Raw genomic sequence first — 10222 nt, 5'->3', positions numbered from 1 at the left:
CCTTCTCTCCATTAACTTGAAGACTTGTTACTTCGACAATAGACCTCAAGAAGCGGAGTCAATTGGTCATGAAGCTATATTTCTTCAAATTAATGTATAATTGGTTTTTTTGCACGACTAATAAGATGTCCCTTAAATGCTCCATAAGCTACTGATCACTTGGACTATATATGAAAATGTCATCGAAGTAGACTACCAGAAACTTACCAATGAACGGTTTGAAGACCTAAGTCAGTAAACGCATGAAGGTGCAAGATACGTTGGTGAGGCCAAACGACATGACAAGCCATTCATACAAACCTCCACTTTTTTTAAAAGCTGCTTTCCATTCATCGCCAAGGGCAGATGCATGATTAGTAGTATCCGCTACGTAGACCAATCTTTATAAAGACCTTTGATCCCGCAAGCCGGTCAAGCATGTCATCCAAGCGAGGGATTGTGAATCGGTACTAGATGGCAATCTAATTAGTTGCTCGACTGTCAACATACATATGCATGTTTCCATCTTTCTTCAAAGTGAGGAGTGTAGGGATTGCACAAGGGCTTATGCTTTCGTGCAAGAAGCCTTTTCAGAAGGAGTTCTCCTACTTGGTCTTGTAAAATATGGTTCTCCTTCAGATCATCTGGTAGCATAGCAAATTAAGGAGGCTCGCTCCTAGAAAAAAGTCAATCCCATGTTGGATGTTGCTCAAGAGGGGTAATCTAACAAGTAGATCCTTCGGGATAATGTCATTAAATGCTTTGAACAAGGGTTGAAGAGCCTTAGGATTGGGAATAATAACTTGTTGATGACCTTTCTCTATAATTATGTACATGCCCCCACGTTTACGAACGTTTAGCATAATGCTTGCACTTTGCTTCTTCGGGGCCTGGGGAGTGTTACTAATTGGTTTCAAAGTAATCTTCATATTTTCTCTTTCACACAAAAGAGTAGGTGTTCTCTCGAACCTTGTGGGTGGTATAAACGTTGTATTGCTATGGTCGTCCCAATAAGACACGGCATGCATCCATTTCCACTATATCATTAATAATGGTGTCCTTATAGGACTTTTCAACTGAAATAGATTAACGACATACCTATGTCACCTTGACACAGATGTGACTCTGTCTTTAGCTATAACTAATCCACAGGAGCCTTAAGACACTATGTTTTCATAACTTCCTCTATTAGTGATGACATCGTATACTTTGCCATTGGCGGTACAATGGGCACAAAAAAGACTATTTCATTACATGTCCTCTCTTCATGGGGCAAGCAATAGTCGCCTAACGACATAGTTAACATACTCGCCCTCTTCATCCTCTATTTCTTGCTCATCAACTTAATCATCTTTGTGTATGTCATTGCCGTGCTCGACAACATTGGCCTCTTCCACCATGGGTAGTCACTCGAACAATGTCTAAGTTCATTACACTTGTAGCATTTGATTGATGGTGCTTAAGGTACAAATTTTGGGCATTCTGACTAGTATTACGATTGTTTGCAATGATTGTCTCCTTGGACACCCTAGTAGTACTATTCGGAGTTTGGTTCATTGTGTCAGTTTGCTGGTTGGAGGATTTTCGAACATCTAGTTGTCTCCCCCTTCCAAATTATCCTTGAGCAGAATAATTATTAACACGATTAATAGGGCTAGTTCTCTCCGATTGCATCTCAACCTTTTGGGCCATCTCTTGAACATCCTCAACAAAGAATAGATGATGTAGTGAAATATGGTCTTGAATGTTAAGTTGCAAGCCATTAATGTACCTAGCAATCTATTGTGCCTCTGACTCAACCAAGTCATTACGGGTGAAAAGTTGGAGAAACTTCTTTGTGTAGGCTTGGACTTATTGGTTCAGCTGCTTAAAATTGTGGAATTGTTGAAATAATAATTGTTCATAATTAGTTGGGAGGAACCAAACCTTCAACATTTCCTTCATTTGATTCCACATTCAAATGGGAGCTTTTCCTTGTCAACGTTGGGTTAGCTGTGTTTGCTCCCACCACGCTAAGGCTCCACCCTTCAACTTGTATGCCACCAATTTCACTTGGCAATCTTCTTCGATCTCCATGGCATTGAAGAATTTCTCAACTTCCTAAGGCCAATCCAGAAAGTCTTCAATATTCAAATTGCCATTAAAGGTTGGAACCTTAAGCCGACATTGCTTGGAGTCTTGTCGGTATCCCTCATTCTTATGGCCTCCATGAACAAGCCCGTCCAGAAACTCTTCATCTTCTTTGGAGTCCTCAACATAAACTTGTCACCTTTGTCATGGATTTGCCTCGTGTTCCATAGCTACTTCCAAGTCTCAAGCAACCTAAGTATGTTCGACCAAAAAATTACTAGGTATCGGGTTGGTAGACAAACGCTGGACGGAGACTCTTGAAACCTCCATTCAATTTACTTCACAAATTGGTTGAACTCAGCCCACATAGTAGGTTTGTTTCCACTGCCTTTAGCTATGGGAAGATTGTCATTGATGTTATTAGCCATCGTTATAGGAGAGACTTGCTCTGATACCAATTGATGTAGAGGAAGAAACGCTTGGAAAGGAATTCCAAAAGACAATGTTATTTGAATGATGAAATGTGGATTACAATATCTTAGACAACTATTTACAAGGAGGTCGCAATTTAAGAGATAATCAAATAACTGAAATCAAATAACATAATCAAGGAAAATATACTGATAAAGGGGAAAGTTTTCAAAATGCTACTAGAAAATCTGCAAAATACGTTAAATCTTTGACATCTTAGAAATCAAGGAAAATGAGTGAATTTGAGATTAAATATCGTAACCAGTTTATAACTTCAAAGATCCTACAACCTTCTTTGATTTTTGGGACAGCCCCACTCTTTTAACACTCGAAGGTTTCCATATAAGCATTTGCCCATTGTTTTACATCACTATCATGTTTGCAAACAACACTAATGGACTTCAAGATCAACTAATGATGATATTTATATTAGTGCTGAAAATGTCATGTCCTAGGTGATGTGGGAACAATGACCATTAGAATATGAACATTGGAAGACCAAAAGTAGTCATTGTTGACCAATAAGGCACAACAGAAGAACTAGAAGCCATATAAAAAAATCGAGAATAGGCGTTTGTCAAGATTGTTAGAGCTATTAACGATGGGACAATAGCTGCATAATTTATATTGAGATAGCCCATAAATGTTCAAGGAAAAGGATTGTATAGGTGGTTCTATCCTTAGAAAGTGGCAACAACAAAGCTCTAATAGATGCTTCTCTAAGTCATCCTCAACGGTAAGAATGAGGACGAATATTTAAGAGAAGATCCTTTAGGCCAAAATGTTATATGTGAAATACATAAAATCCACAATTTGCTTTGAGTTGTACTCCTAGCTATTGTTCCATTCTCTCGAGACCTTCATTTTACTGTTCATGCTGTTTTGTAATTGTGTGAAGAATTAAGTGTGCAAGAGAGATAGCAACACTTGTTTCCCGATAGTGTGACATATTAGTTGATAGGGACAATGCTTGCTAATTGTTAATTATTCCATAGATTACTAGTGCAATTCAGCCCAACTTATGACTGTTAGTGTGGTTAGTGGATGAAGGCTTCGTGATAAAGCCAAATCACTATATGTCGCCGTGTGTTCTTCTTTCTCTCATTATCATTTATACTAGCACATTCTCACTACAGAATATCCGAAACATTTGCTTGACTTGATTTTCATAATTATTGCTAATCTCCACAAAATTGTCAAAGTTTTCTAAAACAACATATTCACCCCCTTCTAGGTTGTCTTGTTAGCCTCAACAAAGAGATCATGTGTATTAACTAAAGAAAGCTCTCTATGAACTCAGGTAGGCACCAAGAACCTAGTATGAAGGGCTTAGCAATTTTTTTAAGGAGAATGAGTTTGAAAAGGGAAAGGTGGATAGTGCTCTATTCTACAAGAGGAATGGTAACATCTTGCTCATTCAAATCTATGTTGATAATATCAATTTTGGTTCAACTAACAACGATATATGCAAGAAATTTTCAGCCATCATGAAGAGCGAATTTGAAAAGAGTTTGACGGGTGAATTGAAATTCTTCCTTTGACTTTAAGTCAAGCAATTGAAGGGAGGAACTTCATATTTCAAGAGAAATATGCGAAGGAACTAGTGAAAAAAATTTGAAATGGAAAACAGCATAAAGGTAGACACCTCTATGTCACTTCAATGAAATCGGACAATGGCGAAGCACGTAAGCATGTTGATGCCAAATTTTACATAAGCATGATAGGTTCATTGCTTTATCTAATTGCATCAATACCAAAGATACTGTTTAGTGTGCGTATTTGTGCCCATTTTCAGTCTAATTTCTAAATAGTCACATCTTAAGACTGTTAAACGTATTATGAGTACATTGCATCTTATCCCAAGCTAGGCTTATGGTATCCAAGGAACTTGGATTTTATACTACTTGGATATCAGGATGCCAATTTTGCAGGATGCAGAATAGATAATAATAAATAATAATAATAAAAAACAACAACAATAACAACAATAACAACAGCAGCAGGTACTTGTCAAAGGCTGTATGCTCGGCTCATGTTTCTCTAAAAGATCAAAAACAACTGAAGCTGAATATGTAACACTTGATAGCTGTTTTGCTCAGATTTTTTGGGATTCGACAGCATTTAAGTGATTACATTGTAGAAAGCACATGAATAATTATCAAGTGTGATAATATAAGTGTAATCAACCTTACAAAAAATCACATCATAAACTCAAGGGTGAAGCATATAGAGATACACCATCACTTTATCAAAGAAAATATGACCAATGGTGACATCAATGTCGAATTTGTTGACTCAAAGCATCAACTGGCGTGATCTTTACAAAACAATTGGATAAGGTCACATTTATGAAGAAGCCGATGTATGAACAGCTGACCAACAAGTTAATTGAGCCTCACAATTCATTGCAAATTAGGAGACGACGATCTAAGTTCCATTGTGGTTGCCCGAGAGCCTACTGGAGATTTCAATTTTTTGGGGAAAACATTGATCTGTTGTAGCTTTGAATGGCCAGGAAATTTTCAATATTACGTTATACATAAAAGAGATGACACATGCCCCAGTGGTCGGGATTGTTATTGGAATGTACTGCCCGATGGCCCATGTTTGTTCAACTACAAAACCATGAAGTATGATTTTTGTGATCATTAGAATCCTATGAACTCATCTCTGATGAGCCGTATTGTAATCTCATGTGGTGTTTAATGTTTTGGTGCGTATACTTTGATGAACCAATAATAATTGTCATGACATTATGCCTTTATATTTCTTTTATCATATTCTGCGTAATTACTGAATAATAAATTCCTCACAGATTTGTCCTTAATCCAATTATTTTAAAAAAAAAAAAAAATGCTCGGTAGTGCTATTTTTAAGAAACAGCATACCCCTTTTACTATAATAAACTCAAATCCGGGATAGAGTACAAAATACACATCTAACCCTCATGCCAAATCCTCCAGACCAAAACCCCCAGAAGACCTTGTTGTCTTCAAGCCTACAAAATCGTATCGTGATATTTATTTTCGCACCTGAATTTTTGCCAACAAGTCCAATAAGTAAAAACTCGAGACTCGAGCTTCTAATTCGCGATAAGGCCCGTTTCTTAATCAAAAAGATTCTTTTAGATGTCATTTACATTTAATTGTCATTCTCTAAACATGTCAAAGATTGGCGTTTATGTTGACTTTTTAGTTAAATCTAAAAAGCCAACTTGGAAATCTATCGCAAAAAGTACCCCCTTTAAAATCGCTTAAGTTGCCTGCCGCATGGCTTTGCGCAGACCCAAGAATAGTTGTATGTTTCTCGTCCTTACCACGTGCGCTATCCCAAATACACTAGTACTTGTTCGATTGTGCTGGCCCCTACCGCACAGCAGGTTTGATCCATGAAATTATTTTGATACTCAACACAATAAGTGCCGAGTGCAATGGAGATTTCATCATTTCGATGGGGTAGAGTACAAAAGGATTTGTACATTGAGAGTCTCACTTCAGGAAAAATTTCAAATAAAAATATGAAGTAATTTTTTCTTTATCAAAAAAGAGCTCAAAATAAATATTATCTCAAATAATAGCTTGAGTGACAAATTAATCTTAAATGAAAGTCGAAGCTTACCAATCAATTAAATCTTAATATGGCCGAGGCCATTTTCATCAAAAGACGTTTTCTCTTCTGTTTTCTCTCTCTTTCACTTTCTTTTTTTTCCTCTCTTTTCATTTATGTTTTCTTTTCTCCTAATATCTTTCATTTTCTTTTTCTTTTTTTTTTTCTTCCATCCACATCCTCAACTTCAAGCCCTCCCTCTTCGTCTCGACCTCAGCCTCCCCCACAGGTCCAATGCACTCATTTCTCGCTTTTGTTATCTCGCCCGCCTCAACAAAGCCCTACACATCGTCAAGATGATTGTAATAAGTGGGTTCGGCCTTAACGTCGCAACGCCGGAATTCTACCGGGAGGGCACCCACCTTTGAGTCTCAGTCAACAGATTCCGCCCTGACGCACCTCTGAGCAGCAGCTTGGAAGAGGAAAGCCAACGCCTCAATGCCTCGATCTTGTCTCGTGGATAATTTCTAACTGTGGAACTTTACTACTTTTCTTGTTCCAATCCTGGCCTTCTCGAATAGCGTGTCTTTTCATTTGGAATGACAGCCATATTCTCGATGTTGGTGTGCGTGTTCTTTCCTCTGAACTTTTTATGAGCGTTACACTCATATTCTATTTTAAATCACACTGAGCAAGTAGGATAAATATGTTATGATATTTAATGCATTATGCATGAAGAACACAGCCCTCAAAAGTAAACCAGATGATGAAAATTTGAAATTAGGACCTAGTGTTTGAGTAATATCACAAGTCCTCTTTCTAACCCCATTGTTGTTTTGCCAGGATTACCAAAAGATTCTGACTTGGAAGTGCATATGTAACTAATGAGTAGTAATTAATGTGATCAGTGTCTTTCTACAAGAAACTTGATTCTCTATCCATAAACAACTGACTTATACAATTAGTAACGTCTTATATAAAAAGTAACTTTTTTACATTGATTCTTATCTTAGCATATAATAGCAAATCATACGAGTTTGAAGATAACTAATGATTTTGCAATGTAATAGGAAGTGTTAATATAAAAGAAGGTTAGTAACTTGTCTATATGATTAGTAATTTTTTGCATTGAAAAGTACAATTACCAACGACCCTATTGATTTAAAAAACTGCTGGGTATTGGCAAACAATAGTTAATCCACCCACGTGGTCTAGAAAGTAACAAAATTATGTTTCTTTTGTTCAGCATAGCGCTCAAGAACAAATGAAGCCAATCATCTCCTTTCTTGATGCCCTTTTTCTTAGTCACATGCTTTCCTTGGAAAACGATGCACGATCGAACGAGTCGGCATGCCCTAAATATGTAGTCAGTCACATCGAGTATTGAAATAGGATTCGGATCTTGATAAGGTAGTAGCTGCCTGGTCAATTTTAGCATCTAACTTCTCATAGCAAATATGAAATATAGAAAAAAAAAATCTGTACTTATATAAATATATTTAAAATGTGCAATGATTACACAATTTATGAAGCCGACTAAAATAGATATGGAAGAAAACCAGACCAAAAAAAAGATCGACTAATGTACTCTTTTGGATTCGATGTCGAGTGGCCGATTTGGGAAAAGGCTAAATAACCTAAATATGTAAGTCTTCAGGACCCTTTTTACATTATATAAGGCATAGCTAAAAATCCAAATAAAAATGGTTGATATTTTCCTAGGGATTTGTTATTTCACTCTAAGTTGAGTGATCTCAAGTAATTTAAGAGCCATCTTTTATTTTCAATTTCAAAGATGTTACAGTCAATTTGAGTTTCATCCTAATAAGTCAAAGAATGAAATGAATTCATCAATATATCTCATCTTGAATACTACTTAGAAACTAAATAAATAAAAAAATAGAAACCCTCAAATTCTTTTATTTTTCTCAACATTGCTAAAAGGTTACTTATATCAATTTCTTAATCTAAAAACCGGCTAATCCAAAGATTGTGTAAAAGAAAATTTGTGATAAATATGTGATTAGAGATTTATCTCAAAATTGATATAACTAGAGTATATTCACGTGATTTTGATTTCAATTGGAAAAGTAGAATATCAATTTTCATTGCATTGAATATTTATTCTCTGAACTTTGGGCAAAGCTAAACTCGGACGAGTTCACTATGTTTCTCAAGCAATTTTGATTGAAAGGGTAGTCATTGATGCAAAATTCAAACTCAGCCCATCATGTAAGGGGTGGAACGCAATTATTGATTTGACGATCATATGTGAGTCAATATCCGCCACTTAAAGCAAGTCACGCGTGGTCAGGCTCGGTGTGTGCGCGTCCCGCCTAGGGTGCAGATGTATCTCCACCTGGTGGGACGGGAAGAGGACGGGCTATTTTGTGACCCTGGCCGTGGCACGCAAGAGCACGTCCTCGCCGAGTGACCCAACAGTTTTATTGTACGAACCATCATACGGAAGCAATCAAGCGAATACAGTCATTGAAGATTCCACTGTTTTCTCATCAGAATACAAGTCGTATCGATTAGAGGTGAGCGGTTTTCCATTTCGGTTCGATTCCGCTGAGAATGGAACCTACCTCGGATACTGATTCTTCATTTTTGAAACTTAGAATCATCCATCGAATCAAGAACTTGGAACCTACTCTCACAAATTCAAGGTTGGTTCCAAGTTCCTATAAGTTCTTTTTTTTTTCATTTTTAGTTTAAAAAAAATGAACGCAGCAATAATAAACAATCTTATACCTCTTAATCCTCACTCTTTTTTTTTTTTTAGCTTATCCTTCAAATCATGATTAACACAGAAAAATAGCTTGAACACACCATAATGGGGTCCGACATCTTGACAATCCTTCAAAGAGAGCAGTACTCCAAAACTATAAATGTCTAATTTTTGTGTGGGTTTCTTAGTTTTCATGACTTCAGGAGCCCGATAACCTACACTTCTAGTTCTCGGAGGCACTATAGGAGTGCGGATCAGAGAAGTCAGGCCAAACTCTGGGATGCAACCTTCAAGGTATGTTGCCATGGATAAACCTCCCGCCTCTGGCCGAATGGATGTGCGCAATACCTTTAGCCACTCCTAGTAAAGATGCCCAGTCCAATGGTTGTCTCCCACCTTCTACAAATCATTATCAAAAGGTAACTGTCAACAATGCAGCGAAGAGGAGACAACCTACACTTCTTTCAACAAACCATTTCACAAGTCACAAATGAACATAAGGAAAAGCTTGTGCTATACTGAAAGAAAAAGCAAGAAGACAAGCTCAGTTGAGACCTGTCGAGGGGCATTATGGCCAAGAAGGCACTCGGAAAACATCGTTATTTAGAGGCATGTCCACAGTTTTCTCTACTTTACGGACAAAAGTGCTGGTCTTCCCTCCATTGCACAAATCAACCCCATTCAAAACCAGAACAAGAACAGCCCCAACAATAGCCACTGAATAGCAAGATGAAGATCCCAGAACAACCATCTTGGTCTTATTTTGGGATACGAAAGAACCTACCTGACACAACCCCACAAATTCCCTTCCCTCACCATGTATGTACTTGGATCAGGGCACACAAGCATGACACTCACATCTCAGAAATCGACCAAATAAAGTAGCTAAAATATTAGATTAAATCTAACAGTTAAGAGCAGAAATAGCAAGAGATTAGACCTGCGATTGAAGCTGGAGGAGGTGAGTTTCTTCGGTGTCGAGGGTGGCGAATGGTATCAAGGGGACGTCGGGCGGTGTCGAGGGGGTCGAGCGGGCATCGAGGGGCCGGCATCGAGGGGCGAGGCATCGAGCGTCAAGGGCGTCGAGGGGCCGAGAAGCGTCGAGGGGCGGTGCGGACGGCGTGACATCTCGTCGGGCTCAACGGCAAGACGGCTCGTCAGACGAGCGGTGGGTGGTGGTGGTTCGATGGCCAGGAGGTGGTGGTGAGTAGGGCGTGGGGCGGCGGTGTGGTGGTGGGTGAAGCAACAGCCAGCAAGATGAAGGAAGAAGAAGAAGAAGAGGCCTAGAGAAGGAGAAGAAGGGTTCGGCCAAGAGAGAGAGAGAAAAAAGAAAAAGTTGGGGGCAGGAAGTGACATGAGAGAAAAAAGGGAGGAAAAAGAGAGAAGAGGGAAGGGGGAAGAAAGAAAGTGGGGCTAGGAGAGAGA

At 38.3% G+C, this 10222-nt stretch overlaps 1 long non-coding RNA gene across 1 annotated transcript; it reads right to left on the bottom strand.

Moving 5' to 3' along the window:
* Nucleotides 1-8802: 8802 nt before the first annotated feature.
* On the bottom strand, nucleotides 8803-9819 carry LOC104456587. The gene is made up of 2 exons (XR_005545222.1): nucleotides 9738-9819; nucleotides 8803-9196 (listed from the first exon to the last, which is right to left on the bottom strand). It is a non-coding gene; the product is annotated as an uncharacterized LOC104456587 (long non-coding RNA).
* Nucleotides 9820-10222: the final 403 nt, after the last annotated feature.

This window comes from Eucalyptus grandis, chromosome 8 (assembly GCF_016545825.1).
Source record: "Eucalyptus grandis isolate ANBG69807.140 chromosome 8, ASM1654582v1, whole genome shotgun sequence".
In the NCBI taxonomy this organism is placed as follows: domain Eukaryota; kingdom Viridiplantae; phylum Streptophyta; class Magnoliopsida; order Myrtales; family Myrtaceae; genus Eucalyptus; species Eucalyptus grandis.
The sequence above is the reverse complement of the archived record's forward strand: the minus strand, read 5'-3'. Positions and strand labels throughout refer to the sequence as shown.